Source organism: Monodelphis domestica, chromosome 2, assembly GCF_027887165.1.
Source record: "Monodelphis domestica isolate mMonDom1 chromosome 2, mMonDom1.pri, whole genome shotgun sequence".
Lineage (NCBI taxonomy): Eukaryota > Metazoa > Chordata > Mammalia > Didelphimorphia > Didelphidae > Monodelphis > Monodelphis domestica.
Genome location: NC_077228.1, coordinates 523,327,761 through 523,347,396, shown reverse-complemented (window position 1 = coordinate 523,347,396; position 19,636 = coordinate 523,327,761). Strand labels below are relative to the sequence as shown.

Sequence of the window (19,636 nt, the reverse complement as noted above, 5' to 3'; positions counted from 1 at the left end):
TGACCCCATTTTACATATGAGAAAACTGACACTCCAAGTATTTAGATGACTTATGCATGGTTACTTCACTAGTAAAAAGTGTCAGAGGCAGGAAATTAAGCCAGGCTCTTCTAGCTCCAAGACCAGTACTCTATCTGCTTTACTACATAATCTCTCACATTGACAAAAAAGATCAAGCATGAGGACTACCTGGGTTCTGGGCTCCTGGCACTAGAAGAGGCCCAGGATCAGGCAAATGGAGAAATGGATCCTATTCTTGGACAGTAGGGCATGCTCTTTGGGTGGAAGTAGATGGCTCCCTCCTGAGATAAGAAAGAAGGCAAGTACCTCACTTATCTTGGGACTCTTATCCAAATGCATGGGCTGGCCTGGTGAGGGCTGGATATGTGTGGTCATGGGATAGGGAGGGGGGAAGGGTTTAGCACCTTTGGAGGGTCTTTCTAGAGTCTAAATTGTGTGTATGTATGTGTAGAGAGGGATGGCAAGATCTTGCAACAATATAAAAAGATCTTAGTTAAGAAGGGATAGTTGATTCTGTTCTCTGGGTATGGCCTTCCTCTTCTAAGCAGATAAATTCATTGGGAAAAAAATTCCTTCCTGATACATTCCAGATCATCAGCTGGCAGGTTGGCCTCTATCTGGTCCAAGGAACTCTTCTTGCAAAGGCCTAAGCACTGTTGGGCAGAAGATGAGGGCAGGAAGGTGCCCAAGGTATATTGACTGAGTCTATCACTGGCTGCTAAGCAACCATTCTCTTCCTTTCCCTTTCCCAGACATTCACTACCCCTCAGGATTTAGAGAATAGGGCTTATGAGGGGAGGGGGAGAGTATATCCATTCATTCTCCATTTGCTATGAGCTCAAGGTCTCTGTAACCAAGCAACAAAACCCCTCGACAATTGCAAGGAGCATCCCTGGCCTGGTGAGGATTCCAGGTGAGGAAACTCCCTGGAGATCATACAACCTATGACTACTAAAACTGGAAGGAACCTTGGAGAGTCTCATTTTACAGAGGAAAGGACTGAGGTCAAGAGGAGGAAACAGGATGCCACAAACCAGTCAGTGGTAGAGTTGCCACCCAAACCCAGTGGTGCTCCTCCCTTATTATTGCTGCCACCACTTATATATGATTTTGGTATCATTTCCCCTGGAGCCTAATCATATCAGTTATCTCATTTGCTCCTCACAAATTCCCTTTATGCCCATTTTACAGATGAGAAGCATAAGACCCAGAAAGTCCCATGCTCATGTTGGGGTCATTCATCAGGCTAGCTGGAAGAGCAAGGACCAGAACTCAGCTCTTTGAAATCCCATGCTAGCACTCTCTGCCTCAGTGATACCTGTCCATAGAAATACTACAATTTTTCAAGGATACAATTCTACAAGAGAAACAAAGGAGGGATAGAAGATGCCCGATTTATAGCTGCATCTACCTGTCCAACCCCCTTGTTTTGCATATCTGAAAACTGAGGCCCAGAGAGGCTAAGTAATTTGCCCAAAGGGATTCGTCACACATGGAATAAGTAGAAGATCCAGAATTTGAACCCAGGTCCTTGACTCCAGAACTAGCATTCTTTCCATTGCACCATTCTTTTCTTCCAATTTTTACTTCCCTCCAAACCTGACAACATACTCCATCTTCTGGGAGTGGGAAGAAAGTTAAGGTAGAGACGAGAGCAATCCATCCAATTGCCAGAGCAGTCTCAGCTACAGTGGCCACAGTCTATTGTCACTAATGACCTCAAAGCACACGTGTCATCCGAATTCCCTCTCCATTGCCCTTGCCCCACAAAGGAAAGATGATCTCCTTGTAACATCCAAAAATTGATGTCAGAAACATTTAGTTTTGAAGAAGTACTTCTCTTCAGAGCCCTTGACAACCATTAACCAATTAATGTTAATTAATTTGATTAGTCTAAATAGTTAATTAAGCAGTTAATTAACCATTATTACTGACTATAACCTGTTGGGTCCTGAGGGAGTTTGGAGATGCATTCAGGAAAAAAGTAGGTAGATATCCCATCTTTAAACATTAAGATTCCCATCTGGGAGTAGGGAAAGAAGATAGGACTATTGATCTGGAGCTGAAGGGATGTTAGAGGCCATCTAGTCTAGCCTCCTCATTTTATGGAGCAAGAAACTGAGGTCTAGGGATGTAAAGGGACTTAGAATCAGAGGTTTCTAGGTCTAGAACTGGAAAGGAAACCAGAGATCCATCTAGTCCAATGCTCTTATCTTACAGATAAAGAAATTGAGGCCAATGAAGGTAAAGACATTTATCCAAGGTCATAAGGCAGAGGCTGTGGCAGGATTTGAATCCTTTGACTCTAGAGTCAGTCCTTTCCACAGTACCACAGTGGTATTCCTCCTAATTGGACAGAAGTGTCTCTGAATACTCTTGGGGTCAGAGATGGGGTCCAGGGCAGAAGAATAGGATGAAATGTAACCTGAAGGAATATATCCAAAGTATAGCTAGTATGGCCCTGGCTAAGGGCATGAAATTGGGAAACCAGAGATTCTAAACCAAAAGGATGAGGGCTTTGAAAAGCAGGGAATTTTTGTTGATGCTACTGAGACTGGTAAAATGTCAGCTAGCCTCTGCAATGAGTGCCAGTGATAGAGGCTTGGTATTATTGATGAAAGGCCTTGGTGGGGGTAGAATGGGGTTCAGTGTTAAGAGAAACAGACTCAGGGTAGCTGGGTAGCACAATGATAGAGTGCCACGCCTAGAGTTGGAAGGACCTGGGTTCAAATGTAGCTCAGACACTTCTTAGCTATGTGACCCTGGGCAAGTCACTCAACCCCAATTATCTAGCCCTTAGCACTCTTCTGCCTTGGAATGGATATTTGTATCAGTTCCAAGACAGAAGGTAAGGTCTTAAAAAAAAAAGAAATAGACTCCTTGTTAGTGATGGGTCTTCAGTGTCAGCGAGGGAGTCTTAGTTCCTGTGGAAATATGGCCAAGAGTTTATTCTAAGCCCTTGATGATTCAACTGAACTTATTAAACTGTCCTCCAGACTCTGAGATAAATATAAGGCATGAGGACTCAGTTCCAGAAATTGGGGCTCAGTGCCAGTGTTGGAGCTTTAATGCTAGTGATGAATGCTCAGTGCCTGGGATGAGAGTTCAATGTCAGTGACAGGAACTGGGTGTCACAGGGAAGGATTAATTTAGTCCTGAGATACAGTAACTCAGTGCTGAAGATATGGGCTGTTATCAAGGATAAGAGCTCAGAGATAGGGGGAATTGTGCCTGGAACAGAGAGAGCTCAGTCCTATGAGAAGAGGACCAGAGGTTAAAGATGGGACCTCCATGTCAAGGATGGAGGGTTTAGGGTTAGTTGAGAGACTCGGTACTAGGGATGGGAAGGTTTGAGACCAGGAATGTGAGCTTAATGCTAGGAACAGATGATCAGTACAGACAGAGGATATGGGTTAAGCTCTGGGGATGGGTCTCCTAGTGCTGAGGATTCCAGTATACAATAGGAGGAGAGTTTAAGAGACAGTATGATGTGATACTGCTAGGACTTGGTTCAAAACCTGGCTTTGGCATCTACCACTCTTGGGACCTTGGACAAGCAATTGCAACTCTCTATGCCTCAATTGCTTCAACTGTAAAACAATGGGGATGGATTAGATAATCTCGGAGGTCCTTTCTAGATCCAAATCTATGATTGTCACAAGCTAATCTCTTTCTGGGCTCAGATTCATCAGATCTCACCTGATCCATCTATGCCCCCCAAGTTAATCATTCCTAGATGCTCCCATTTATCTCATTCCATATGGTGTCAGAGAAGCCACAGAAACCCTGTTAGGGACAGAAGAGACAAAGCCACTGCCATCTACTCCCACTCCCTTACATAGGATCTAAGCAACATTTGCCTCAGTATGATCCAACATAAACAATGGCAGACACCTATGGTGCACATGGGGCTTGAGCTGACTGATCTAGAGATTGGAAAAGGAACTTGTATTACCCATGACTTCCCCTCTGATTCAGTCAACATTTCAGGCACTTTCTGTATGCAAATATGGCTCTCAGATACTAAAGTAGAATAAGTAAGCATTCTTTTCTATTTCATAAAATGGAATATCAGAGCTGAAAGGAACTGAAGAGAACTGAATGTTGAACCTGAAGCCCTGGATTCAACTTCTGGCTCTGCTATTTACTTCCTGTAGTCTCTGGGTCTTAGTTTACTCAATTGCAAAAGAAAAGTCTTGGTCTAGGACATTTATAAGGTCTCCTCCAACTCAAAAAGCCCTGTCACCCTCAGAAATAAAGTAGTCTAGATTCCTCTTCCCTTCATCTTACTCTACTGAAGAGTAAACTGAGGCTCAGAGAAGTTAAGCCATTGACTCTGTGACCCATTGAGTGTCCTACCTCCTAGCCATACTATCTTATAGAATTGAACTGGCTCCAGATCCCAGTTAATGGCAGTTCCATTTTGGGACCAAGTCCCGCTTTGTGTCCCTCCCCCATACTCATACCTGGAAAGACTTGAGACTCAGCACTGATAATGTGAGGTTTTCAAGCCCCATCACTGGCTGAACAAGTAAGAAGCAAGGCATAGTAGGTTGGGAATCATGGATTCTCTTGCCAACCAAGCAACCCACAAGCTGTGTGACCTCAAATAAACTATTTCTCCTTCATGGCCTTAAATCTCCTCCTCTGTAAAAATGAAGCTGAGCAAGAAGGCTCCTTCCAACTCTAACATTCTGTGGCTTCTCTGATTCCACAGCCAATTTCTGTGTAATGTGCCAGCCCTGTGCTTGCAGCTGGTACCCCACTCCACTGCCAGGCAAACATCTGCAGCCCCCACACTACGCCCAGCTTGTTAGAAGGGCAAGGCCCTAGTGACAAGTCCTCCACTTTAGATCTAAAAGAAAAGACTAGAGATGTGAGTCACTTCTAGGCTTAGTCTCCTCCCCTGGTCTATATGAAGAGACTTTAGCTATGGTCCAATTTTAGCTTGACCAGAAAACTGGTAGAAAATGCCAGTGTTGTCTAGTGGAAAGAACACTGAGGCTGGAGTCATAGGATTTGAGCTCAAATCCTACATCAGATATATACTACCTATGTGACCTTGTCAAATCACTCTACCATCTGTACAGTGAGAGGGTTAGATTGCATGGCTTCTAAGATCCCTTCTAGCTTTATTCTAGATCTATGAACCTCTCTGAGACTCAGTTTCCCTACCTGTTAAAAAAGAGGGTTAAGGTAGCTATCCTCAAAGTTTCCATCCAGTTGGGATTGTTGTTCAAATATGGGTTGAACTAGTTGGCCTTGGAGGTCTATCCAATTCTAGATGTATAATTCAATGATCTTAAGACCTGGTTTCTAGAGGGATTCAGTAAACAAAAGCATCATTGGCTATGCACTTCTGGCATATAAGGCCTTGTGCTAGACACTGTAGGGGTCTACAAAGATGACTTCATTATGGTCCCTGCCCTCAAGGAGCTTACAACCTGAGGGATAAGCCAGGAATATAGATAAGTGTAATATAAGGCAGAACGTCTCAGTGACCCAAGAGAGGAATTGGTGAGTGCTTTGGGAGTTCAGAGGAAAGAGAGATCCTTTCTACATGGAAGGAGCAGGAAAGAATTTAAGGGCAATAGAGTTGGCCCTTGAAGGATGGGTAGGATGTCCATAAGGGGGAAATAGCATTGTAGGAGAGAACAGCATGAGCAGTTGCAAAGGCTGGGAAACTGGAGGTATCTGGGTGGGAACAATGAAATGTAGAGATTAGCTGGATCAGGGGGTCCAACTAAGGGACTGGTGAGAGGAAAGACTGGAAAGGTAGAGGAGTGTCAATCAGTGGTGTCTCCCTCTAAACCCAGTGGTCATTCCAGGGTTTCAGGTTCTCTTCAGTTGCCTTCTATGCATTCACCTTCAATATTTCCTCATTCCCCAAACACACTTTCCATACCAACGAGGTCAATCTCCCCCAAACCCCCCACATACACCTTGTATTCCTTCCAGGGTCCTTCTGGTCCTGTCTTTGTTCACCCAGTTACCTCCAGTTGGATTGTTTTCACAATGATCTTCATAGATTTGGTGCTGGAAGGGACCTTTAAGATCATTTTACAGATATGGTAACTGAGACTCACCTAGGAAATGACAGACTTGTCTGACCTCAGTCACTTGACACACATATTTCATGCTTTTACTCATAAAGAAATTTAGGAGAGAGACAATATGGAGGGTTCAAAGAATGAACTAATGATGAATCACACCATTCCAAAGTCATTCCACTGACTGGAGGTCTGTTTTGACACTTGGAGGAGTACCTATGTGACAGAAAGAGTGTTGACTGGATTTGATGTCAGATGACCTGGGTTCAAATCCTGGCCTTAACTCTTGTTATCTGCCTGATCTTGGACAAGCTATTTTCCCTCTCTGGACATCAATTTCCCCATTTATAACATGAATAGGTTGAACTAGATGATTTCTAAGGTTTCTTCTAGCACTAGGCCTTTGATCCTGAGATCTAATATTATGACTCTAGTTAACTCTTAATTATCCCCACTAAGGGAGGGGATGGGGGATTTTGTTGAGGCAAACAGCAATAATCCTAACTAATAATCCAAGAACCATTGGGACTTGGCTCTGGATAGTGCTGTGGAAGAGGGCAATCAATTTGGAGAAGGACATGAATTTGAAAACTGACTCTGCCTTTACTAGCCATGTGACCTCAGATATGTAGTCTTTGACTTCCTTTGTAGAATGAAGGTGATCTCTAAGCCCCTTCTGGCTTTAAATCCCATGGTCTTTCTATGAATGTATGATGTGATTTTGTTCAAGATTTTCCCTCCAGAGTCTACCCTGGCTCAAGCTGATATTCAAATGAGTTTGACTTCCCTGAGCACAGAATTACTCCCCTGGGGCAGAAGGGACCCAGGAAGGATTCAATGCATGGCAGGGACATTTGCTTTAAAACTTGGATGTCACTCCATCTCCCATACAGTCCTGGATCCTGAATATCATATCCTCTGGAACTCCATTTTCTAACAGCTAGGGTACCTCATATACTCCAGCTCAAACTGTCACTCAAGGTATATATTTGTTGGAGGGGAGGAGGAACTTAAATTTGTGACAAGAATGGGGAAGGCAGACCCCAGGACATTGCTCAGGGACAGAAGGCAGGAGGAAGGACTCAAGTCCTAAATCTCAAGACAGCTAGAGAAAAGACTAAAGGAACCAGAGAAGGGGGGAGGTGGAGCAGGAAGGGAGAAAAACAGGGGGAGAAAGTTCATGACAGCATCTGCTTCCTGGCTGGATATTCGCTTGCTAGCAGAAGGATAGTCCTGGATCAATAAGGACCTTCCCATCAGCCCTCACAAAAGTCTTTCTTCTTCTCTACCTTACATCTACATATCACTCTACAAACTCCACAGACCAGCCATACTGGCTTTTTTCCATTCCTTACACAGAAAACTTTATTTCCCTCCTCCAGGACTTTGCCCCCCCCCACTCTTGGAGTAATATCCCTTCCCCCCCTCCAATTCATGAAACCCCTAATTTCTTTTGAGATCCAGCTCAAGTGTTACCCTCTGCAAGAAGCCCTTTCTGGCACACACACACACACACACACACACACACACACACACACACACACACACCTGCTAGAACCTTCCCTTCTGAGGTTACCTTGCACTTCCTTTGTATGTATTTTGTAGAGACCACTACATGTATGTGTTATCTCCCCCATTAGCCAATAGGCTTCCTGCAACTTTGGACCATTATGCTTTTGTCTTTGTATCTCTAGTACTTGGCACTGTGCCTGGCACATGGGAAGTATTTGATAAATACCTATTGACAGATTGGTTATAGGGCTGCACATTACAATGTTTGGGTCCTACCCCTATCCTAGACCCTACTCTACTGTAAGCTCCATGAAGAGAATAATTACATTTGAGTTCAAATCTGAACTCAGCCATTCACTATTTGTGTGATGATGGGCAAATCCCTCAGCTGTAAAGCAGAGATCATCATTCTCTGTGTGAGGAAGGTCTCTTCATCTACCTAGATTGAATTGAGAAGGTAAACTGCCATTACTATCTAAGTTGTATTGGCTACCATTGGCTCTGTGTGCACAGTAGGCATTTAATGAATGGTCACTGAAAGAAGAGAGGAGCAGGAAATGGAGATGCTAGTTGAAAGGAAGATTGAGAAGACAGAATAAAAGGGGAATAAAAAGAAAAATGGTGTGTGGGGGGGGGGAGTAGAAGGAGGAAATTGCTCTGGCCCAGCTGCTAGGATACAGTCCCACTAGAATTTGACAAAAACAGGACAACTCAGATTGTCTGAGTCTCCTACCACACCCATGACCACCCCCCACCCTGTACAAACCCAGTTAGCTTTCATGTTTTATTGTAGGTACCTCAGTGAAGTAGATACAGGAATGGACCTGGAGTCAGGAAGACCTAAGTTCGAATCCTTCTTCATACCCCATTATCTGTATTATCCTAGGTAAGCCACTTCACAACTCTGAGACTCAATTTCTTTATCTGTAAAATAGAGACAGCAAAAGTAGCTCCCTCTTAGGGTTGTTGAAATGTGCCTATGAGGCAATATATGTAAAATGGTTTATAAATTCTAATGCATTACACATATTAGTTATTTTCATTTTAATAATAACAATTATTGTCTGTGGAGCTTGTTTAACTAAGATCCATTTCCCTCCCCCTATCCCTCTCTGTCTTTGTCTTTCTCTTCCTCCCCCCTCTGTTTCTCTCTCTCTCTGTCTCTGTATGTCTGTCTGTCTTTTATCTCTCCCTTCTCCCCGTCTTTCTCTTCCTCCCCCCTCTGTTTCTCTCTCTCTGTCTCTGTATGTCCGTCTGTCTTTTTATCTCTCCCTTATCCCCTTTCCATTCCTCTCTCTCTTTCTCTCTCTCCTCTCTGTCTGTGTCTCTGTCTGTCTCTCCTTCCACTCCCTGGATTCCAAGGACTAAGCCCCCATCCCTATCACAGTCTCTCTAACTCCTGAGCTGGCTCCCCTCTCCTTCCTTTATACACCAGAATCTATCACCAGGGTCTCAATGACTACAGCCAAAACCTTCTCCACCAGTTCACATGGAGACAATCCTTCACATAAACCCCACCTACAACCTCCTATATACATAGTCACACTCATTCACACATGCATATTCATACACAGCTCATCACACACAGAGGTACTCACACTGATATGCACAACAGAGAAATGAGTTTGAAATATGTCACTAGTTCAGGGGGTAGGAAAGATGGTGACAGGGATGGGAGCCCAGTCCTGGGTCTGTGTTTCAGTGCTGTGAATGGAAGTTGTGTGTCAGGGATGAAGATTCAGTACAGGAAGTGTGGGTTTCAGTGCCAGCAATTAGAGGATCGATGCTGGCCATGTGTTTTGGTGCTGTGAATGGGAATTCAGGGACAGGGAAGAAGGCTCAATGTCAAGTTAAGGGCTCCCTTTCAGTGATAAGAGTTGATTCCAGGGCTCAGTGCTGGGGATAGGTACAGTTTTCAAAGATGGGCGTTCAGTGACAAGATTGAGAGCTCAGTACCAAGGATAGGGACTCAGTGACAGGGATGGGAGTTCAGTGAGAGGAATAAGGGCTCAGTACCAAGGACAGGGACTCAGTGTTGGGGATGGGGAGCACACACTTGCAAAAATGAACAGTATGGAAATGTTTTGCATGATAATACACATATGAACCAGATCAAATCACTTGCCAGCCCTGGGAGGGATAAGGGGAGGGAGGGAGGGAGATATGTTCAATCATACAACTTAGGAAAACTTGGGGTGGAAATTTATTACATGTAATTGGTAAAACATGACATAAAAATATATAAAAAGAAATGGGGAGCACGGTGTCAAGGGTGGGAACATAGCAAAGGAAAAGAGGAGACAGTTTCAAGCATGAAAGCTCAGTGATGGTATGGGTTCTCTGCCAGGAATAAAATGAAATGCTGAGCATTGGAGAAGGGGGCTAGAGGTGGGAGAGAGCTGCTGCCCTGAGATATCAGGGGCTTGAGAACCTCCTCTAACCCCAGTTTCAGAAAGCCATAGTTCATTCTGCTTTGTAGCCCTTCTGAGACATCCCCTGAGGCATCCCCAAAGTGAGTCACTCCCACCCTGGCAGCCTGCAGAGCAGAGTCTGCAGTAAGCAGCCACACAGAATCAGGCTTGAGAGCTGACTTGAGAGAAGGAAGCCCAGCCTGGCTCTGGTCCCTTATTGCAGAACACAGCAGTGCTCCAAGGAGGCTCAGGGCTGCCTCTGGCAGGAAAGTCCTGAAACCAGAAGGCTGCACCAGGAGCCCAAATATGAACTACCAATGTCAGTGGTACCTCCTCTCAGTAGAATTTCCTCCTCTCAAAACCATTTAAAATAGGTGAGAAAAGGAGACATGGGAATATCAAGGGACAGTGGTCCCAACATGTTGGGTTCAGAAATCTGGAGTCCTGGTCCCCATGTTAGGGTTCCAGGATGGTATGGTGCCAATTCTGCCACAATCTCTGGCTCATAGTAGGTGCTTCATAACTGGTTGTTGACTGACTGACAATCTCCTGTATGAACCTCAACAACACAATTCTTCTGGTCCTCATTTACCTTGTCTGTAAAGAGGTTTGGACCAGATGGCCTGTAATGTCCATTCCAGTGCTACATGTTTGATCTAAGATTCTCTGACATAATGACCGATCATCTTCATTCTAGGATAAGAATGGAGACCCAGGCCTCTGTAGCTTTTTTGAGAGACAAGAGACTGAGAGGTGCTTGAATAACTGGACCCTAAACCCTGGAATTTGGTTTCCCTAGGAATCTGTCATTTCTTCATTATTACAGGAGTGAAGGAAAGAGCACTGAAGGCTTCAGAAAGAGAAAGCTTTCCTATTTTCTTCCTTCTCCCCCTTTTCCAAGCAGAAGGGAGAATTAGAGACTCTATGAATCAAATCTGCATCTTCTGGCTCCAAGTGCCATGTTCTTTCTACTGTCCCACACTTCCATCTCAAGGAAGCATAGGATTTAAAGATGGAAAGCACTCTAGAGATCAATTAGTCAAATATTTTCATTTCAGAGGAGAAATTAAGCTCAGAAGTGACTTATCTAAGGTCACATAGCTTAGGAAAAGTACAAGTTGGCATTCAAATCCAGTTTCTCTGATTGAGCATCTTCCTGGCTCATCCAAAGACAAGTAGAAATAATACTTGAATTACTACTGTTTGTGATTATCCTGCCTTTAACATTTCTTCTGCCCTATCCCATGTTGGAGATCACTGAGAGATGACTCCAGTAATGTGGAGAAACAATAAGAATTTTATTCATTCCCCTTCTGGTTTGAATATGGCATCTCTGGTTAGTTGAATGGAACTTTGACCTGTGTTCCCAGTAGTGGGGACCAGATACATCGAACCATCCATACCCTCTTACTGGTCCCTTTTGTAAGCAAAGAGATGAAATCTTTCAAGACAGCTGGCTGGGGCAAGAAGTTAATCTCTAAGTACCAAAGAGTATTAAAAAAAAAAACAAATCTTACCTTCTGTCTTAGAAGTACTGTGTACTGGTTCCAAGGCAGAACAGTAAGAGATAGATAATGGAGATTAAGTGAATTGCTCAGGGTTACACAGCTAGGAAGTAGCTGAAGTCAAATTTGAACCCAAGACCTCCCATCTCTATGCTTGGCTCTCAGTCCATTGAGACACCTAGCTGTCCCCAGTACCAGAGAGTATTGAGATTTGATGAGTCAGTGTTAAAGTCAGGATCTGAATTCAAGGATTTTGACTCCATATCTGTTGTCCTCTCTATTAGATTGCATTTTTTTTCTTTTCAAAGAGGGAATCCCATTATCAACTAGGAAGAACTTAACTGAGGATTTAATTTGTTCTTGAACTCTCCATGGTACAGACTCTGTCCTTTAGCAGATACCTAATTTCTATCAGTGATCCCTGAATTCCTGGTGTTGCGCTTCCATCTCTATGACTGAGCCCCCTTCCACCTCCAAATAGCCCTCATTTCTATTACTGAGCCTTGAATTCCCAGATATAAGCCCCCATCTCTATCACTGAGCTCCCATTCCTAGAAGTTAGCCCTTATTTATAACATTAAACCCTGAATTCCTAGCACCAAGTTCTCATCTCTGTCACTGAGCTCTCATCATCAGCACAGAATTGCCATTCTTGTCACTGAGCCTTTCATCACTGACACTGAGCTTTTGTTCCTGACATCAAGCCCCCATTCCCATCATTAAGTCCACATTTCCTGATATTAAATTTCCAGTCCTTCCTCACTCCCCGACACTAAACCTTATCTCTAGCACTGAATTTCCATTGTCATAAGGCTGAAAGAGAGCTATAGTCCACTCTCCCCCTAATTTTACAGATGAGGAAACTGAGAATCTTGGGAAGTTAAGTGACTTGTTCAAGGTCACCCATATATAAAATGTCAGAGCCACAATTCAAAGCTAGATCTTTGGACTCTAACTTCCCCTCATATCACTGATATTCCACTCCTAGCACTTAGCTCTTGGCTCCCTCATTACAGGAATGAAGGATCAGGCACTGAAAACTTCAGAGAAAGCTTCATTGCTGTCTTTCTCCTCTCATTGCCAAACAAATGAAAATAAGAGATGCTAGGATATCCTTTCTCTTAGAAGAAGGTCCTCATTCTTAACGTTGAGCCACTCATCCTTATATTGCATCTTTATCCCTGACCCTGAGCCCCTGTCCTTCGAAGTGAATCCACATCCCTGATACTGAGCCTCCAGCCCTGCCCCCATCCCCATTATTGAACCTTCATCTTTGTCACCAAGACCCCATTTTCAGTAATGAACTCCCATCTCTCTCTCAATGAGTTCCTGTCCCCAGAACTAAATCCTCATCCTTAAAACAGAGACTCCATTCCTGGCACTGAGCAGTGGCACTCCCATCCCCCACTGCTATTCTTCATTCCAGACATTCAGCCCCCAGCCTCATCACTGAACCTTCACCCTTGGCACGGAGTCCCCTACTCCAGGAATGGGAGGATTTAAAATTGCTTTTCTCTGAATAATGGAAGATTCAGAAGAAATCCTTGCATGCATTTTCAAAGCCCCTCAGCTCAAGGGCAGCCCAATTATACTTAGATTCTAGCCAAAGCCACACTAGCCACTCCCGCAAGAGGATCCTGCTTCCCTTTGTTCATCCAAAACATATTTATTCAGTGCTTACTTTGTGCAAGGCCTGGGGCTTGGCCCTGGGAGATACAAAAATTAAAAAGGACATAGGTCTTATTTTCAGAGAGTTTACAAACTAGTGCAGAGATAAAATAGGTCCCCAGATATATCTATGATGCAAGTTGGAAAATGATGAAACTCCTAGCAGAGGTCCACCAGAATGACTTAAGAGATCCCAGGAAGGATGGATCACTTCTAGGTGGCTGGACCGTATGTCCTTTATGAAGGGCATGCCATTTGAATTAAGCCTTGAAGGAAGTGAGGCATTTTAAGGAGGGGAACTTTGGAGGAAATCTACTTCAGACCCTTGGAAGGGCCTGGGAAAGCATGCAGGTGCAGGATAGTGCCAGATGAGATTGAACTCACTGTGACTGTAATATTGGAAAGGATGTAAGTATCATGGAATAAGACGGGAAAGGAAGGTAGGAGTCAGTCTGTTAGGAGCCAAGGCTGAGAATTTATGCTTTGTCCAATGGATGTGAAGAATTCAAAGAATCAAAGGAAGATCTTGAACAGATGCAGAGAAAAATCACAACCAGGGAAAAAATATGCAGTGACCAAAACAATATAATAACAAACTAAATACTCTATAACTATAATAACCAACCTTACCCTCAAAAAGAATGTGATATTTTAGATGTATTTAATTTGTGACAACTGATTCTCCATCTTCACAGAGGTATGTGACTAAGGGTGCAAAACATTATACATACTGTCAGGTGGATAAATTCTTAGTTTTTGTAGAATGTCCTTTTTTATTTATTTATTTATTTATTTTTGGTTATAGCTGATGGCTTAGTGGGAAGGGGAAGGATTATATTCAGAAATCAAGATGATGAGATATGCCAACAGATCATCTTAAAACAATTTTTATTTTGATCTGTAGGAAAGGGGGGCACTGAAGAAGGAAGTGACATGGTCAGACCTGTATATTGGCAACTACATATAGACAAAGCAGAAAGAGAAAAGACTGGAAATTTGGAGACCAGTTAAAAGGATATTATAATAATCCAGGAGAGAAGTTTAAACAACCATGGTGGCTAGGTACATGGAAAGGAGGAATGGATGAAAGAGATGTTGCAAAGACAGAAACAATAGAGCTTGGCATCTGATTGGATCTGAGGAATAGTGAGAGAGGAAAGAGAGATGACTGAATTCTAATCCTGAGTGACTGGGAAGCCCCTCTATAGAAATAGGGAGGCTGAGAGGAAGGTGAGGTATGGGAGAGGGGAGGATATGGCAAGTTCAGTTTGAGACATGCTGTGATTATAGAATCATGAGATTTAGAGCAGGAAGGATCTTTTGGAGGTCATCTAGTCCAACTCAATCATTTTACATATGAGGGAATTAAGACCCAGAATAACAAGGTAATGCTTAAGTTCATACAGAAGTGTAAAGAGAAGAGCCAAGATCAAAACTCAGATCCTCTATTTACAAATCTAGCACTACATCACTCTCTCTCTCCTTTGAGTCTGAGGTATCAGTGGACTATTCAGGCAGCTGGAAATGTGGCACTTTTCAGTTAAGTTCATATCCATCACATTCTCTCCATTCCTCCCCACAGCAACAGGATCTGCCATTTTAGTCTCCTTAAGTCTTGCTATCATCACTTCTTCCTCCTTGGTCTCTTCTGGGTGGTTCTGGAATTCTCCTTATAGGGAAGGAAGTGGGAAATGTAAGAAGGCTTTAAATTATCTGAACTCAAGGTTAGAGACTCCTTCTCTGTGCATATATGATATTTGAGGTAGGAGGGTAGAAAGATGTCCACAGAAGAGCTCTTGCAAAACTCTATTCATTGCCCCCAATTGATGTCTGGGAGCATTAACATCAGCTTTCATGTTAGACCTCAGGGATCCCAAAGATTCCTGAGAAATGATTCTGCGGATTGAGATGGCAAAGTGGCCTGGCTACAGAGATCGCCTGTCCTTATGACTCCCCTTCAATTCTATTGAGTAAACCTCAGTTTACACTGTCCTTTCAGCATAGGTCTTCATGCACCATTTTTAACCCATTGCATTTAGACTCATCACCAAAGAACTGGTCAATATAGTAGAAAAGTGAGTTTGACTAGAAGAGTGACTAAATGGCAGCACATGGGCTATATCACCAGCTAGTGTCCTGGCAAGGAGGAAAAAAAGAAGAGGAAGAAGTCACAGACATGGGAAGGAGTTTACAAATCCAGTCTATGTTGAGGGCATGACTGGTATAGCATGACTCTAAACTGGGAGACAATAATATGTGTCCTAAGACATTTATAGTTGCCTGATGCTGAGTTGGAAGAGAATCTCAATTGTTTTTTGCCCCATAGGAGTGAGAGAGACTAATCAAAGTTGAATGGACCAGGAAAGGATCCTAGGCTTAGGAAAGCTTAGCTATGGTCCTGATGCCAATGTTTAGGAGGAAGTTCTCATCCCTAACGTCACTAGTCTGAAACCTCCATTTCTCCCATCAATAACAGTTAACAGCACTCATTCTCCACAGGGTTCATCAAACTAAAATTTTTTCTCAAAGCCGGATTAGAAGAGACTGTGGCTGTAAAAAACCAAGGGGGAGCATCAGCAGAACCCATTGCAATTCAACTTTGCAACATGTTCTCTCCTATCCATTCTGTTATCTAAACTGGGCAAATCATTGGGTCACAGTTTCCTTTGTTATAAAAATGAAGGGGTCTCCAAGATCCCTGTTAGCTCTGACATATTATGATCCTTACAATGTCTGGGAAAAGGGAACAGAGTGGGTATTACTTATGCCTATTTTATAGATCCTCCACTAAAGTCTTCCTGTAATATCTCATGGACAGAGATGACCTTAGATTAGCCCTAGGAGGTTCTGCTAAGCTAAAAAAAAGTTTAAAGTTAAGCCCATGACAAAGTGTGTCTGTCTTCTTGGCCATGGCAACCCTAAACAAGATTTGGCAGGTGGGATTGGATCAGTACTGAGGAAAGGATTACTGTAAAACCAGGAATTACTCAAGGTATCAAAGTGCTTTCTATGGGAGTAAACTGAAGATCAGCAGAAGGGAAATGACTTGCCCAAGGTCAAACAGGATAGCAACAGAGCTCAGATTGAAACTTTTCCCAGCATACCATATTGTCCCTGGAGTTCAATCTTGTGATGGAGTAAGAAGAAGAGAGTATAGCCCTCAGACACCATTAGTACTCACTGGAGGCTTGGGAAATCAACAAAGGAGGAAGGGGGCAAATCGGGAATGAGAGAATCCAGATACAGCCATACCAACAGCTATTTTTAACACTGTCCCAATCTCAGGGAATGAGCCAATTCCCTCTCCCCAGGAGCGAAATAGCAGTATTTCCCCTGCTGAGGTCAGCTGGGTGTTGAGAGGCTGACAGATGGGGAGGCAAAAGAAAGGAAAGACCAGGTTGGGGGGCATACAGTTCTCTAAACTTAGAATGTCATTTCTGACATTCAAGTCTCTTGGGTTTTTGGGGGGAGGGGTAAGAGAATCCTAAATCCATGTCCAATTGGCTCCAGGGATGGTGCTTCAACTGGTTCAATTTTCAGTTTTTCTTCCCCCTCCCCCAATACTTCAAATGACCTTGGAGAAGTCATCTTTACCCCTGTTCTCCCACTCTCTATACCCACATCAATATACCTGTCTCCATCTGTAAAATGGGCATCACTGAATTTCAGGAACAGAAGAGACCTTGAGAAATTATTGAGTTCATTCCCCTACTCCCAAGGGAAGATACTTAAAGCGTCTTGGATAGCTGAATATTTATGTCCTCTGGGGAATGGAAGAGCAGCTTCAAATTCTCTTTTAAGCCCATTCTATCACAGTCAACCTCTTGTTCAACACTCTTTTTTTTACTTTATTTTTATTAACATGAAACTATCATCACACTTCCATATTGGTCATTGTTGTAAAAGCACATTCATACATAACCAAACCCCAAAATAAAACCATAAAAAACACTGATGCGTTCAACACTTATTACTTAAAATCCAACCCCATCCCATTCAGTTACTCTTCAAGAAAAACACTTCTTGCTCCACTGCCTGCTTTATCCATTAATAGGACCCCAGAGAAGAAACAAGGTCAAGAAATTGGGAGGGTGCATATTTTGCCTAAGTCTTATTTGTCAGTCTATCTAGCTCAAGTTTCTATTGGGGAGGTAGTTTGGACCTCTCCTGGGTCTTTGACCTCAAGATGCCCCCTTGAGAGATGGAAATCTTCCACTCCCTTCCCCTAACTTTACCAAAATTTTTCCTCTTCTCTCTGTGAGAGTCCCAAGGAACTGAGATCATCAAAGGAATGAAGGAGAGAGAAGAGGATGAGGTTGTGGAGGGAATGATCAGCTTGGTGAGAAAGAATGTTTGGGTGATAGGGTAAAGTTGTTGGTTGGCAGTAGATTCTATACCCCATGGGAGCATAAAAACAGTGCCCCACAGACCTCTATGAGTCTCTGATTCTCCATCCTTGGGTCCCCCAGGAAGCTATGCCAGCAATGATAGAAAGAGATGAGGGAATTTATAGTCATCCAGAAAGAAGCCCAGGGAAGACTGTGGAGTCCTTGGATGTAGCTGCTGCCATTCTTCTCATCCCCACTCTCTATTAGTAGTGCATTCTCTTGGACCTGGGGTCCTAGATGCTAAATCCATATGCAGCTCCATCCCTTTGCTAGTAAGAGTCCAGGAAGAATAGAACTCTTGGGTTCTTGGGGGACTCTATTTCCCCTCCTGTTAAAGGGGAATATGAAACATATCTACTCCTTCCAAACTCCCCACCTCTATTGCCTGGGATGGTATATGGAATGGCATATGATGCAGTCCTTGTAAGCCCAGCTCTTATCTGTTAAGAAAGGCATGGGGGGGGGGGAATCTGAGAAGAGGAGCTTCTTTACCAAAAACTCATCCCTCTTGCCTCACTTGGAGATGGGAATATTACTAAATCTAGCAGGGAAGCTTCTTTTGTCTATCCCCCAGTCTGCCCTCTCAGAATGCCCTACACTCTCTGACTCTCCAGAGCCAGCTACGATGGTCATCCAGATGCAGTGGCCCAACCATGTGGGACAGGAGCCCTCAGTATCCTCCTGAATTCCCCAGAGGTGTAAGGATCCACCAAATAATCCCTAACTCAACTCAAACTCAGCACCTCCAGGTGAGTTTTTTGCTTATCTTGAAGGAAAAAAAGCTGAGTTCCCCATTATTTGTGTGTGTGTGTGTGTGTGTGTGTGTGTGTGTGTGTGTGTGTGAGAGAGAGAGAGAGAGAGAGAGAGAGAGAGAGAGAGAGAGAGAGAGAGAGAGAGAGAGAGAGAGAGAGAGAGTTGGGGCCACTTCTGGGAGGCAGGCATTCTCCCTGCAAATGGGGGTTACCCCGGGGAACTTTTAAAGTGTCTTCATCCCTGCTTTCCTATCTATACCCCTCCCCCCGGTTGGATTAAGCCACACGGGATTCACCTATGCCCTTAGTCAGGGTCTTGGAGTCTGATATATACATACTCACTCTCTTCTCCACTAAACAAACATACACACCGGAAATTTTCTAACCTACACTGGTTTCAGAGCAGACAAACCCCAGCTGCCTCTTGTCCATGGGGAGAGAGAGTCCCTTCACCCCCACCCTATACAAACACATAGACATATTCACAACACCACCCAGACCAATAATCCTTCCCACTCCCTTCCTCCTCCTCCACCGCCAATACCTCCTCTTCTTCTTCCGCCTCCTCTGGCCCCAGGGTAAATATCCTGCCCCATAGAAGGAGATGAAAGATGCTCAGAAAGACAGAAACACTATTTTCTAGTCCCAGGCCAAGCCAGCCCCAAACTGGAACCATCCTTCCTCCTTTCCTGGACTACTAGGAAATGTTTCCCGACGTCCCTTATTCCCCTCTGGCCCTCCCCAGCCCTTGGTTCCTTACCTTCCTGCGGGCTTCTCCACCCTCTCTCCAGGGCTTGGGGGCTGATGCCTGGATCTTCCTTTTGATCCTCTTCTTTACCTGCCTCCCTCAGCCCTACAGACCTGCCTCCCCGCCCAGTGCCTTGTCCCCCTTTTCCCTGCCTCTTCTCCCCCGCCCAGCTCTGTGCCCTCCTTCTCCTCCTCCAGCTCTCTATGAGACTCCGGTTGCTGAAATGCTGGACAGCTCATCACCATGGAGCTCAGCCTCCTCTCTCCTCCCCCTCTCGTCAGAGGTTGCCAGAGAGGCCTGGTTCCCACTGACTTAAGGGACTCTATGTTGCCATCTCCAGGCTCAGAGGAACAACTGCTCTAGGTTTCCCATCCAGTGTCTGCTTAAGGAAAGGCCAAGAATGGGGAGGATTGCTATAGTGAATGTCAGCTTAAGGAAAGTAACAGACTGACTATATGCTCCAAAATATAAGGGAACTCTTTCCTCCTTCCCTCCCTTCTTCCTTCCTTCCTTCCTTCCTTCCTTCCTTCCTTCCTTCCTTCCTTCCTTCCTTCCTTCCCTCTCTCCTTTCTATAAATAAC

The 19,636-nt window shown here is 44.0% G+C and overlaps 1 protein-coding gene across 2 annotated transcripts in view; it reads right to left on the bottom strand.

Annotated features, from left to right (window-relative positions):
- The window catches only part of SRRM3 (serine/arginine repetitive matrix 3), a 110,364-nt gene extending 91,028 nt beyond the window's left edge, over positions 1-19,336 (bottom strand). Inside the window, exons 1-2 of one of the 2 annotated variants that reach the window (XM_007485990.2) lie at positions 19,068-19,334; positions 8,381-8,507 (exon numbers count right to left, since the gene is read on the bottom strand). The gene's annotated coding sequence lies outside the window, so the exon portion shown is untranslated. Of the gene's footprint in view, positions 1-8,380; positions 8,508-19,067 lie in introns of both variants that reach the window. The other variant, XM_056819795.1, reaches the window with a different exon arrangement.
- Between the last annotated feature and the right edge of the window lie 300 nt (positions 19,337-19,636).